Genomic DNA, 15142 nt, shown 5'->3' with positions numbered 1-15142 from the left:
TCTCATATCTCCTACTCCCCCACCTTGCCACCTTCCACCTGCCCCTTATTTGGGTAAACAAGAGCAGGGGAAAGGTATCCTGGACCATTGTTTGGGTGTCACTTGGAGAGGAACCTGTGAGCATTGTGGGAATAAAAGGAAGGAAAGAATGATTTATTAAAAATGAAGTGGTGGATTTCTGGGAGACACCAGTTTTTCAACAAATTGTTTTTTGTTGTCATTTTTCAGCCATGTCTCATTCTTTGTGAACTCTTAGCAGAAATACTGGAGTACTTTGCCATTTCCTTCTCTAGCTCATTGTATCCTGCTAATGTGCTAAATTCTGAGGATATAAGCAAAGATTGACTCTCTTCCTCACCAAAAAAAAAACAAACCCAAACCCAAGAAACCCTCTCCCCAAAAAAACAACTTGCATATACAGTCAAGGAGCAGACATTCTAATGGGGGAGAAAACATGTAAATAACTAGGTACATACAAAATAAATACAGAGAAAATAAGGATAACTTGAAAAACAGAGGGTATTAAAGGAGGATTGCAAAAGCATGGTTACAGGATATGGGATATGGATTGAGCCTTGTAGAAAGCTGGGGAACCCAGGAGGCAGAGAAGAGTCATTTCACAAATGTAGGACAAACAATGAAAAAGTATGGAGACAAGAGATTGGGTTTATGTTGGTAAAAACTGTTTGGTTTATGTTGATAAAAAAGATTGAAAAGCTAGGAAAGGACCAAGTTAGAAAGACTTTTAAGAATGAAACAGAGAATTTTATATTACAACCTGTAAGAAAAAAATCACTGCAGTTCACCGAGCAGAGGAGTGACAGGGTCAGACTTTTTCTTTTTTTGATATATTTTTACTAATAGCTTTTGATTTTTCCAAATACATGCAAAAATAGTTTTCAACACTCATCTTTACAAAACCTTGTGTACCAAATATTTCTTCCTCCCTTCCTTCCTCCCCCCCTCCTCTAGATAGCAAGCAACCACTAGGTTTAAATATGTATAATCCTTCTAAATGTATTTCCATATTGTCATGCTGCTCAAGAAAAAAAATCAGCTCAAAAGAGAAAAGAAAAAACACAAGAAAGGAAAAAAAATAAAAATCAAACAACGCTAAGAAAAGGTGAGAATGCTTTAATCTACATCTAGTCTCCATAGTTTTCTCTCTGGGTGTAGATGGTTCTCTCCATCACAAGTCTGCTGCAAATGCTTTGAATCATCTTTTTATTGAAAAGAGCCATATCCATCACAGCTAATCATCACATAATCTCATTATTACTGTATACAATGTTCTCTTGGTTCTATTCACTTTGCTTAGAATCAATTCATGTAACTTTCCAAGATTTTTCTAAAATCATCCTACTGATCATTTCCTATAGAATAATATTTCATTACATTCTTATGCCATAACTTATTCAGCCATTCCCCATCTGGTGGGCATTCACTCAATTTCCAGTTTATTGCCACTATAAAAAGGGCTGCTACAAAGATTTTTGCCCATATAGGTTCTTTTTCACTTTTTTTGTGATCTCTTTGGGTTACAGACCCAATAGACTCACAGCTGGATCAAAGAGTATGCACAGTTCTGTAGCCCTTTTAAAAATTTATTTATTTTTAATACACATTCTTTTATGAACTATGTAGAGAGAGAAAAATCAGGACAAAAGGGAAAAAACATGGGAGAGAAAAGAAAAAAAAACAACAGAAAAAAGAAATGCACATAGCATGTATTGATTTACATTCAGTCTCCTTATGTTGGGATTACTAGGTGAGAACTGAGGTTGTCTGGATGGTGACAAGGTGAGAATTCAGGTTTTCTGGACAATTACAAGGTGAGAACTCAGGTTGACTTGATAGAGGGGGCAAGCTCATTGGCTGGGGTGGTTCTTCCCAGAAGCCCTTGCATTATCCCACGCCCATTCTCTGGGAGGATAAAAAGAGACAGCACTGGGCGCAGAGGGCAGATCGGCCTGGAGAAGGATAAGAGCTGGAGGAGATTCAGAGCCAGGATTCAAGGAAAAGACTCTCTGCATTGCATCAGGCTTGACGGGGCTCTCTGCAGGAAGGGAAGTCATCCTTAGTTCTTTTTCTGGATGCAGATGGCATTTTCTGTCCAAAGTCTATTGGGATTGCTTTGGATCACTGAACTACTGAGAAAAATCAAGTCTTCTGAGTTAATCATCACACATTGTTGCTGTTATTATATACAATGTATTCTTGGTTATGCTTGTTTTGCTCAGCATCAGTTCATGTAAATCTTTCCAGGACTTTCTATAATCAGCTTGTTCATTTCTTAAAATAGAACAATGATGTTTTATTACCTTTATGTACCACAACTTGTTCAGCTATTCCCTAATTAATGGGCATCCACTCCTTTTCCAATTCTTTGCTACCACAAAAAGAGCTGCTACAAATATTTTTGCACATGTGGGTCTCTTCCCACATGTGATTTACTTGGGATACAGATCCACTAATGGCACTGCTAGATCAAAGGGTATGCACAGTTTTATAGCCTTTGGGACGTAATTCCAGATTGCTTTCCAGAATGGCTGGATCATTTCACAACTCCACCAGCAATGCATTAGTTTCCCAATTTTCCCATATCCCCTCCTACATTTATCATTATCCTTTCCTATCAACTTGACCAATCTGGGAGGTGTGAAGTGGTACCTTAGAGTTGTTTTAATTTGCATTTATCTAATTAATAATGATTTAGAGCATTTTTTCATATGGGTAGAAATAGCTTTAATTTCTTAGTCTGAAAATTATCAGTTCATATCCTTTGGCCATTTGTCATTTGGGGAATGGCTTGTATTCTTATAAATTTGAGTCAATTCTCTACATATTTTGGAAAGGAGACCTTTATCAGAAACACTGGATATAAAAAGGTTTCCCAGCTCTCTGTCTTCCTTCTCATCTTGACTGCATTGGTTTTGTTTGTAATTTAATATAATCAAAATTATCTATTTTGTATTTCATAATGTTCTGTAGTTGTTCTTTGGCTATAAATTTCTCCCTTTTCAGATCTGAGAGGTAGAGCATCCTTTATTTTCCTAATTTGTTTATAGTATCATCTTTTATGTTTAAAATATGAACCCATTTTGACCTTCTTTTGGTATAAGATATTAAATGCCTAGCTTCTGCCATACTATTTTCCAGTTTTCTCAACAATTTTTGTCAAATAGTCAGTTCTTATCCCAGATACTGGAGTCTTTGGATTTATCAAATACTAGGTTACTATAGTCATTGACTATTATGTCCTGTGAATCTAATCTATTCCACTGATGCACTACTGTATTTTGTAGCTAGTACCAAATGGTTTGATGACTAGTTTTAATTCCACAGTTTTAGTTCTAATTCAGTTTTTGTATAGTTTTAGTTCTAATACAGCTTTTGTATTTTTTTATTAATTCCATTGAAATTATTGAGCTTTTATTCTTCCAGATGAATTTTATTATTTTTTCTAGCTCTATTAAATAATTCCTTGGCAATTTGATTGATACAGTATTGAATAAGTAGATTAATTTAAGTGGAATTATGATTAGACCTATTCTTTAGAGCAATCCTCTTGGCAGCTGAGTGTAAGATAAACTAGAATGCAGAAAGTGCTTAGACCAATTAGAAGGTTAGTGCAGTAGTTTAGGCAAAAGGTGACAATTCAGTTTGTTACTATATGAATCAATAGAAGGGAAGTATAGGAGATATGTTGTGGAGTGAGAATTTCATTATTGACGGCTATTTGAGCACTTCATTTGTAAACTGAGATGACTGGTAGGTTATCTCCAAACAGGTCACTTCAATTTTATTAATTTATGATCCTTTGAAAACAGTAATCCAGTTCTTTTCAGGATAAACTAAGTTATAAACACAATCCTCCTATCAGTTGTTATTTATCACCCAGTTATGCAACATCATAAGGCAGGGGGACAGCAAAGAAAAGCAAGAATCCCTTCCCTGGACATTCTGGAGGAAGAGGTAGCCACAGAAACACCAAATGGGTTTGAGCTGAGCATCACGTAGGGAAGAAAGATGTTAGGTCTAGTACAGACATATATCATACTACCTATGCAGGTACAACCACCAAAGACTTAGGCACTGGACCACCTCCATAGCCTTTGCCTAAAATCTCTGAGATCAGTGACTATAGTTCTTCCTCCCTTCTTTCTTAAAACGGTACAGTGTATATCTCTAAATAGCTACATGAATAAAATAAAGAGGAGATCAATGTATTAGGCATGCAACTAAAAAAGCTAGAAAAAGAACAAATTAAAAACCCAATTAAATACCAAATTAAAAATTCTGAAACTCAAAGGAAAGATTAATGAAATAGAAACTAAGAAAACTATTGAACTATGAATAAAACTAAGAGTTGGTTTTATAAAAAACAAAAACAAAACCAAAAAACGACAAAGTAGATAAACCTTTGGTTAATATGATCAGAAAAAAGAAAAGAAAAAACCAAATCACCAGTATCAAAAATGAAGAGGATGAACTTACCACCAAGGAAAAAGAAATTAAATCAATAATTAGCAGCAAGTCTGGCAATCTAACTAAAATTGATAATATTTACAAAAATATAAATTTCCCACTTTAAAAAAGAGGAAATAAATTACTTAAATTGTCCCATTTTAGAAAAAGAAATTGAACAAGTCATTTAATGACTCCCTAAGAAAAAATCTCCAAGGCCAGTTGGATTCACAAATGAATTCTACTAAACATTTAAAGAAGAGTTACTTCCAATGCTATGTAAACTATTTGGAAAAATAGATAAAGAAGTAATACTGCCAAATTCCTTCTATGACACAAATATGGCACTGATACCTAAACCAGGAAGAGCCAAAACAGAGAAAGAATGGTACAGTAGACAAAGTGATAGACTTGGAGTGAGAAAGATTTCAATTCAATCCCACTTCAGATATTTAGCAACTGTATAACCCCCCTATCCCACTTTAGTTTCCTCATCTGAAAAGTGGAAGTATCAATAGGAGCTACTTCAAAGAACTCTTGTAAAAAGCAAATAAGATAGATCTAAGTAGGTGTAGGGAGAAGACTCCTCTTCCTGAGATCACGGTTTCAGATACTTAACTAGTTATGACTCTGGACAAGACACTTATTCCTGTTTGCCTCAGTTTCCTCATCTGTAAAATGAGCTGGAGAAGGAAATGGCAAACAGTATCTTTGCCAAGAAAATCCCCAAAGAGACACAACTGATAATGACTAAACAAAAAAGTGTTTCACATATCTTAAAATTACTTTCCATAAATGAGATTGCTGTCATCATTCCTCTCATTCAAAGAGGTTCCTCCAGAAGGGGTATCACAAAAGCCAGTTGCTCTCATAGTAACCTCCCCCATAAGAATATCCAAAGATAACTAGAAATTCTATTCGATTTTTACCATTTAGAATGCACAAAAAACAATAAAGGAGAAAATGCAGTAGACTTAGCCTTTCAATACATAGTAATCCTGTGTTTTTATTTTTTCTTTTTCAAGGAGAAAGGGAAATTAATTAACCACTTCAGATTTATGCCATTCCATTTTCTTTCTTTAGGCCTGGTTTCCAGAGTTCAAAAGAAAAATTGTGAAGCATTGTCTTTTTGTAGAAGGGGGGAAAATGGCAAAATACAATGTATTTATCTCTGAGATCTTCCCAGTGATATACTAACTATAAATATGTGTAGCATACAAGGAGTTCTTAAGGTTCTAATTATAAGGGAACAGCTCAAACTGCATTATTAGCAATAGTTAACAATTAGCTATATTGATTATATTTTAGGCCCTTGGAGGAAAAAAAAGGTGACTCACTGAGAAGCCAAACACTGCTGAGTGACAGCTCTGTCTGGGATTCTCAGAGCAAAGGTTGGAGAATGTCAATATTCTAGATTAGAATATTAACATTTGTTCTCTTTGAGGTCAATACAGCTTTGATGACCTCCCTGAATACACCAGCTAAATCTAGCCTGTTGATGGGGAAAGTAAATTGCTAGGGAAGATTGGATGCTGCAAGGTCAAGGAAGATGATAGTGCATGAAAGATACAGTGCTGCATCCCCTATAAGTAATGACACAATCAGCTAAGTGCAGCCCAAGCCTTTTAGATTGTGATGTAAATGAGAGAAAAAGAAGTTTTTGTGGGGGGAATGGGAGAATAATGAAGGAAATCTATTAAGTTGTGATGGGAATGAGAATGTGAAGATTTAGAAAACACTTGAGAACTGCCTAGGAAAGAAATTTATGGCAATGCTGGGCAAGGCAGAGCTGTCAACCAAGAGCTCAGACAATAAAATCTAATCTGATATGTTGCTGATTGGGATTACCCTGGCAGCCTGAGGAGTGAGTGGTGAGGCTGACAAGAGGCCAGGGAGGAAAGAGGGGCCATTAGAGGGACCTGGAGCTGCTGCTATCTGAGTGATGAGATTTCAGAAAGGGCTTTAACTGTAATGAACTTAACTGGAGCTGACGGAAATTGAAAAGTGATTTCATTAGTGGTGATCAGGCTCAAGTGAATGTGTGGGGAGGAAAAAAAAACAGGAAAAGAATAGATAGAGAAGTAAAGCTGCCCCAAACAAAAATTCTTCCAGAAATGTATAGCCCACTGTTCTGCCCACTGAGACTGAATCCCTGCAGAAGGCATAGCAAGTACCACTATTTTGTGTGCCTAGTTAGCTACTTTACATACCCAAGACTAGGAGGATGGTGAAGAATTGTCTTCATCTTTTTCCCCATGGGATGACTGCCAAGCATAAGAAATCATGGAAAAATCATTGCCTTAAATCCACTAATTTAGTGACCTTGGACTCAAGCTGATTTCAAGGTGAAAGGAAATTCAGACAGCAACTTGTTCAATTTCTCATTTTTATGGATAAGGAAACAAAAACCCAGAGAGCTGACTTGATTTTCTCAAGGTTTCACATGTAGCAAGTGACAGAGCTATAATCCTCTGATTCCAAATCTGTATACACCAAATCTTTTTTTTTTTCTCCATTGTGACCTTCCATTTTCTTATCAGTAAAATAAGGGTATTGGATTGGGGGATCTCCAAGGTTCTTTTAGTTCTATGCCCTATGGTTTTAGGTCTAATTTGTCTGGTAATGTACAGTAATTACCACCCTAGAATCTTAGAACTGGGAGGGACTTCTTTACAGAAAAACATATAGGGTTCATGGAGAGTAGAATATCCAGCTATCAACCATTCTTCCCTCTAGAAAATTTATTCCTGGTGAAGAATGCAATCATTGGATGTGGACGTGTTTATACAGGATTACAAAAATACATAGCAAGAAACAGAAGTATTAATATATGAATACTTATCTATCTGTCATCTTGTTCATTTTACTTAAGGGCACCTTTCATCTCTAAAAGTTTAAAATGCTTCCCTTATGTGACAGTTGTATCCTCAGAGGACAAGAGACTTATTCCCATGCTTCCATTTTTACTGCCTGAGCAACTAAAGCACTACTAATCATCATGAGAGTTGACTAGAACTATTTCTGGCATGGACCAATAAGATAAGCTTTCAGATGATTAGCCAATGAATTGAATTCCTTTTAGGTTTATGAAGTTGTTAGTAATGGAGGGAATGCAGCCAAACTAGGTCTTTAGCAAGCTGGACATAGAAACCTATACCAAAAGTGCCAAGAAAACTACCATGTTCTTTAATCTTGAGCTTGCCAACAGTGAAGAGAGAGATTCTAATAGCTGCAAAAGGACCAGTACCAGCACAAGAGAAAACCAAGAAGTTTGTACATGCAAGAGGGGATATGGAAGATGAAGTGGGATAGAATAACCCATCTTTTTAAAAAAATTGTATTTTATTTTTCCAAATGTATGCAAAAATAGTTTCAACATTTACCTTTGCAAAACCTTGTGTTCCAAATTTTTCTCTCTCTCTTCTCCCTTCCCTCCTCCCCTAAGACAACAAGCAATTTGATATGTTTAACATGTACAATTATTCTATACGTTTCCATATTTATCATGCTGTGCAAGAAAAATCAGATCAAAAGGGAAAAACAAAATAGGGAAAAAAACAAGCAAATGAACAACAACAAAAAAGGTGAAAATACTATGCTTTGATCCACATTCAGTCTCTGTGGTTCTCTCTCTGGATGTGGATGGCAGTTTCCATTACAAGTCTATTGTAATTGCCTTGAATCACCTCGTTGTTGAAAAAAGCCAAGTCCATCATAGCTGATTATCACATAATCTTGTTACTATTTACACTGTTCTCTTGGTTCTGCTTACTTCACTCAGCATCAGTTCATGTAAGTCTTTCCAGACCTTTCTGTAATCAACCTACTCATAATTTCTTTATTATCATCATCATTATTATAGCTTTTTGTTTACAAAACATAGGCATGGATAATTTTTCAACATTGACTCTTGCAAAACTTTCTGTTCCAACTTTTCCCCTTCTTCCTCCCAGCCCTTCCCCTAGATGGCAGGTAGTCCAATACATGTTAAATATGTCAAAGTATATGTTAAATACATGTATACAGTTATCTTGCTGCACAAGAAAAATTGGATCTAGAAAGAAAGTAAAAAAACCTGAGAAAGAAAATAAAAATGCAAGCAAACAATAACAGAAAGAGTAGAAATACTATATTGTGGTCCACACTTGTTTCCCATACTTCTCTCTCAGGAGTGTAGTTGATTCTCTTCATTACTGAACAATTGGAGCTGGTTTTTATCATCTCATTGTTGAAGAGCTGTTCATCATTTCTTACAGAACAATAATATTCTGTTTCATTTATATGCCATAACTTATTCACCCATTCCCCAAATGAGGGGCATTTACTCAATTTCCAGTTCCTCATCACTACAAAAAGGGCTGCTACAAACACTTTTGCACACGTGGGTCCTTTTCCCCCTCTTTTATGGTTTCTTTGGGATACACACCTAGTAGAGACACTGCTGGATGAAAGGGAGAATAATCCATCTTTGACATAACTGCCAAAATCATTTTCTTAAAGCACAGGACTAACCATTTCATACCTTTACTCAAAAAATTTCCCTATTATATCTGTGATAAAATATAAATTCTTTAGATTGACATTTAAAGATGTTCAAAGGCCATTTTCCCAGATATTGCTGTCCTTCATTTATACTATCTAGATCACAGCCAAATGGGACATTTTCTATCTAAACAATAGTGCTGAATGCCTAGAATATATTTCTTGTGTCATAGAATTGTTTGCTTCCTTCAAGGCTAACCGTGAGTACCTCAATCTTAGAGAGGCTTCCTCTTCTCCATGTTTTGCAACTGGGCAACCGCTTTCTAAACTGTTCCCAAACTTGCTTAAAGACATTTGACAGATGTCTCTGTTTACTTCTCAGAGGGAAGTACTATCCCACTGTCATCACACATGGGCACCCACCATGAAAATGAAGACAAGAGAAAGATTCTAAAGATCTGCACAGATTCATCACAGCCATGTCTGCATCTGATGAGCAGATGAGTATGTCCAGCATCAGCTTGTAATCATTAACCTCCTTTTCCACCAAGTGAACAAGAGAAAACATTTACATGTACCCAGGGGCCCTAGGAGTGACATTAATCTTACTGATTACAACCTCATTCAGCAACAGGTGACTATGATTGGTAGTGTACAGCGGTGGGCAAACATGCTGCAGACACTCATTAAGGCTATGACCAATGTTCTGGGAAGAGACATCCAATCCATCTAAATGTCTATAGATCAGATTCCTAGGGACATGGATACTTGCAAGATGCTGTATCAAATAATCCACCCTTAATAGAGGTCCTTTTAGCAGCTACCCTAATTAGTCTGTGAGCTCCTTGAGAGAAGGGACTGTTTTTTGCCTTTCTTTGTATCCCTAGAACTTAGTGCAGTGCCTGGCACACAGTAGGCACTTAAAAATGCTTATTGGGTGACTCCCCACAAAAAATTAGTATGTCCTCATGGTAACTACTATAGAAAAAGTCATTCAAGACTCCTGAATCTTTGGATTTTTCATCTATCCTACTTGGACTGGAATCAATATCATGAATCTTAAGAATCAATAGTATTTACTAAAGGACTAAGTTAAATATTATAGTGAGTTTACATTTGGACCATGGGGTTAAGGAATATAAGCTCTCCTACTTAAAAGGACAGTAGCAGATTATCTACATTTTTAAAGATCATCAGAAGGAAGGGATTTGCCCAGGATCACATATCTGTAAGAAGCATAACAGACAATGCATAGTATGAAAATAAAATTCAGACCTAGGTTCTATGATTTCAGATGGAACATTCTTCTTCCAAAGAGGTGAAATATCTCCCCCAACATCATACATGTAAAGGGCAGGGCTGAAATTCTAATCTGAGTTTTGTAATGTCAAATTTGTCACTCCTTCAATTATTTTACATTGCCCTTTATGATGCTAGTTATATGACATTGGGAAAATCATTTAAGTTCCCTAAACATCAGTTACCTTATCAACAAAGGGGGGATTCAATCTTTTTCCAAAGATTCAACTCCCTCATAGTATTAGAAATATGAAATACAGGTGAATAGGAATTGTACAGACACATTTGATTCTCTGTGACCTCCCATTTGGTGTTTTCTTGGTAGATATTGTAGTGGTTTGTCATTTCTTTCTCCAGTTCATTTTATAGAGGAGGAAACTGAAGCAAACAGCGTTAAGTGACTACTAAGTGTCTGAAGCTGGATTTTAATTCAAGTCTTCCGGACTCCAGTGCTCTACCCACTGTACTACCTAATTGTCCCAGTCAGCAGATGGAAGGATCAGAATAGAGATAACAATAGGTACCATGTTTGACTTAATTATCTCTTACCCTAAACCATATATTCAATCTGTGGCCAGCATTTGCCAATTTTATCTTTGCAACATCTCATATATTTTTCTCTCTCCTCTCACATTGCTACCATCCTGGTTCAGGCCTCATCACTCCATTCTTGGATTACTTAAATAGTCCAGGTCTCTCTTCCAGACCCATCTCCAAACTATCCTCCACTTAGCTGTGAAAGTGATCTTCCTAAAATGCAGGTTTAACCTTGGTGACCTTCTACTTTGTTAACTCCATTGACTCTCTACCACCTCCAGAATCAAATGTAAAATCTTCTTGGCATTCAAATTCCTTCAGAGTCTAGTACCATCTTATCTTTCCAGGCTTCTTTCATTTTATATCTCACCATATTCTGGGATCCAGTGATAGAAATATTTCCTTTGCTTTCCTTAAACACCACATTTCATTTCCAAACTCAGCATTTTCTTGCTACTCTCCAAAATACCTCCAATACTCTCCCTTCTCATCTCTACCTCCCAGCTTCCCTGAAGTTTCCACTAAAATGCCACCTTCTGCAAGATATCTCTTTAGACTGTCTTAATTCTAGTGCCTTCCTCCTGTTGAATATCTCAAATAGTTCTGCATTTAGATAGATTGCTTCTACATAATTGTTTGCCTTCATCTACAAACTCCAAGAGATCAGGGACTTTGTGTGTGTGTGTGTGTGTGTGTGTGTGTGTGTGTGTGTGTGTGTGTGTGTAAGGGGGCACTTTTCTTTATATTTCCAGTGCCAGGAACATAGTAGGTATTTAATAAACATTCGGTAACTTCTGACTAATATTCGGAGTTTCTTCCTCACTGGGTTGTTGTAAAGAATGCAGCTTTGTAGATCACATATTTTCATGTAAATGTAATTATGATTTGTAATCATATCTGTGCCATTCAAAATTTGAGATTCCCCCCCCCCCATTTTGGCCCCTTTCTCCTCTCTTGGCTACTTTATACTATTTCTAGCTGCACACCTACTTTCCTGGAAGAACGTGGGGGGCGGAGGTGGGACAGCTTTCAATCCCACAGGGAATGTACAAGCCTCCAACTATCCTGTGCAGGCTAACCAGGAAGAATAATGATTCAGTGTGAAAGTGTGAGGGAAAAGTTAACTGCTCTGTGCAAATGCTAAATACTAACAACAGTTCTTCCTCTTCCTCTAGGTCTAAGTCTCTCCTGGTCGCTGTCTTCCTCATCCCCACTCCCTAGCCAGGCGATTTCTTTTTCAATAGGTTTTCCCACACTTCGTCCCTCCCCGTGTACTAGAAACAGCCTCCTAATTTTCTTTTACCTTCAAGAAATTATTTTTGGGGTTCCCCTGTGTGTGTGTGAGAGAGAGAGACGGGGAGGCAGAGAGAGAGACAGGGAGGCAGAGAGAGAGACAGGGAGGCAGAGAGAGAAATAGGGAGACAGAGTGAGAGACAGAGAGACAGGGAGATAGGGAGACAGGGAGACAGAGAAAGAGAGAGAGACAGAGACAGAGAGAGAGACTGAGACAGAGAGACAGAGAAAATGTGTGTTGTGTAGCCGTTAAAATGGAAATAGCGCCTGCCAGGGCTGCTCACCTCCAGCCTTCGGTCTCCCGTTCCTGGGCTGGGTCCACAGAGCCCCGAGGGCTTGTCATTTTCTCCCAGGCCCGCAATCTTGACCTTCGCGTGCCTGGCCCTCAGTCCCAGATTCCTTCGGGAGGGATGGTTCCCCTCAGTTCCTTTTCCCACGGCCCCAAAGAATCTGTTCAGTTTCGTGCCGCCCCTTTCACCCCGAGGTGGGGATAAGTTCTTTCGCTCATAACTTGGCAGTTCCCTGACAGCTGTTCAACCCCCCTCTCCCTGGCTCCTCAGCTCACCTATTCGTAGTACTTCCTCCTCAGTCCGGCCAAGATCCTCTCCTCCCTGGGCCCCGAGCCAACAATCTTCTCTCCTTTCCATCTCGCCACTCTGAGGAAACTCTTCCGCTTCCAGTCGCCACCCTCAGGACTCCCTCAGCCCCGCTTCAGTCTGCACCTTCTGAAGCCTATCAGTCCGGTCTCAAGTTCCAAGAATTGGGGAGGAGGGGGGAGGGAGGGTACTTATCTGGACGATGGGTCCCAAAGTCTCTGCTCTTGCCTAGATGAACTGGTGGAACCGAAGCTGCAGGTCAAGAGGAGGAGAGCTTGAGGGGACGCTGAACTCTGACAATGAACCCAGAGGGGCTAAGAGGAAGAAGGAAGTTAGGGTGTGTGTGTGTGTGTGTGTGTGTGTGTGTGTGAGGGTGTGTATGTTTGAATATATACATATATAAACACACATATATAATATATATGTTACTTATGTATATACACATTTACATTTCACATATACAAATATACATATATACATATATATGTATGCATATATATATATATAAACACAAATTGGAGTAGGGGAAGAATAGAATATGAAATTAGTGGTTGTCAGTTCCCATTCACGGTTTTCTTGGCAAAGACACTGGAAGGTTTTGCCATTTCCTTCTTCAGCTCAGGAACCAAGGCCAACAGTAGTAAGTTATTGCTGGGGTCACATAGCTAGCTAGTAAGTGTCTGATAGCAGATTCCAACTCAGAAAGATGAGTCTTGCAGAGTCCAGGTCAGGCACTCTGTCCATCGCTGTGTTTGTTACCTAGTTGTGAAGGAAATTGGGCCAAAAGACTAGAAGGTCCTTGTACTTTAAGCTTGAGGACCAGGGCCGGTAATGAGAGTTAAATAGAAAAAGCCCTTGTTTGAGGATAAGGAGTGATCTGGTGGATTACAGGAGTTGTTGCCTCTGAACAGAAAGTATGAAGTTTCTAATGTACATATAACCCCCAAGCTTTTGAGAGGGAACAGCAAAATTGACACTTGGAAATGATCCTGCAGAATTCTAGCAACATCTGAACTTTTGCTACAAATTTCTGCTTTTTTCTTTATTTCCCTTTTTCATGGGTTCAAAAGCTAGAATACTCTTAATAGTCTATAGAAACTCACCAGACTGGCGTGAGATTTCAACAAGTTGAAATTGTTTTATGTTGAAAATTGGGGAAGTGGCTTTCAGAACTAAAACCCACTTCAAGGGCAGATATAAAATCTACAAGTCATTGCTGATCGTAGTGGCTAAGATCAGATGGAGGAAAATTGGTCTAGCAAGAGGAAAGGTTTGGGAGGAAGAAGCTGAGAGAGGGAAGTGTTTTTTGCCCCTACCTAACCTCTTGGCCCCCCTCACCCCCTGTCCCTCCCATCCCACCCCTTAAAGTCCAGTCCTTACTCTCAGGACCATAGCCTAAAGCTTGGCAAAGATCTCAACTTATTTACCTACTGAGGACCTGATTTTTTTAAAACCTTATATAGATATTTAATATTTCTCATTTTATATGTTTTATTTATTAATATTTTATATTACCATACAGATATTTAAATATGCAGCTGGAGGACAAAACCAAAACCTGTCATAGTTATTCTGACAATCCAACTGTATTTGTATTCTAACATCACAGTCTCTAATGAGTAGCATGAAGAAATAGAAATGAAAACAAAGATGTATCAAAAAGCTGAAGTAGTTTAATTATACAAAGAGGAAGTCCATTGTGAAGGCAACATAATGTTAGAGTGCTGAAAGATCAACGTATCTAAAAAAGTGGATGATTCCAAATGAATAGGGGGAGGGAATTACAAATATTACCATTAAAAAAGTCAATCTAGAGAAAAAATAACAATAACATTTCTGTGGTACTTACTACAGGCATAATGTACTTTCTAAATAAAAGTACTTTATAAATGTCTTATTTTAACCTCATAACAACCTTGGGAGGTAGGTGCTATTACATGAGGAAACTGAGGCAAACAAGGATTTTTGCCTAAGCTCACATAACTAGAAAGTGTTTGAAGCCAAATTTGAATTCAGACCTTTCTGACTCCAAGGCTGTGTGCTCTATCCATTGTGTCATCTAGCTGCCAGAGAGAATTTGACTTTTTTTTTCCCCAGAATTTTATTTCCATAATTTTATTCACCTCCTTAATTTATTTCTTTTTTATTGTTTTCTTTATTTTTTCTGATTATACATGTACATTAATTGTTTTTTTAAATATTCTTTTTTTTCTTTTTTTTTATCAATTTTATAATTATAACTTTTTTTGGACAGTACATATGTATGGGTAATTTTTTACATTATCCCTTGCACTCACTTCTATTCCAAATTTTCCCCTCTTTCCCTCCACCCTCTCCCCTAGATGGCAGGCAGTCCCATACATATTAAATGTGTTATAGTACATCCTAGATACAATATATGTGTGCAGAACCGAATTTCTTGTTGCACAGGAAGAATTGGATTCAGAAGGTAAAAATAACCTGGGAAG

The 15142-nt window shown here is 37.7% G+C and overlaps 1 protein-coding gene across 11 annotated transcripts in view; it reads right to left on the bottom strand.

Moving 5' to 3' along the window:
* The window catches only part of TLR5 (toll like receptor 5), a 114542-nt gene extending 101589 nt beyond the window's left edge, over positions 1-12953 (bottom strand). For 9 of the 11 annotated variants that reach the window (XR_012481350.1, XR_012481348.1, XR_012481347.1 and 6 more), the window contains exon 1: positions 12363-12649. The gene's annotated coding sequence lies outside the window, so the exon portion shown is untranslated. Of the gene's footprint in view, positions 1-12362 lie in introns of all 11 variants that reach the window. The other 2 variants (XM_074262647.1, XM_074262650.1) reach the window with 2 other exon arrangements.
* Positions 12954-15142: the final 2189 nt, after the last annotated feature.

Source organism: Sminthopsis crassicaudata, chromosome 4, assembly GCF_048593235.1.
Source record: "Sminthopsis crassicaudata isolate SCR6 chromosome 4, ASM4859323v1, whole genome shotgun sequence".
Lineage (NCBI taxonomy): Eukaryota > Metazoa > Chordata > Mammalia > Dasyuromorphia > Dasyuridae > Sminthopsis > Sminthopsis crassicaudata.
The sequence above is the reverse complement of the archived record's forward strand: the minus strand, read 5'-3'. Positions and strand labels throughout refer to the sequence as shown.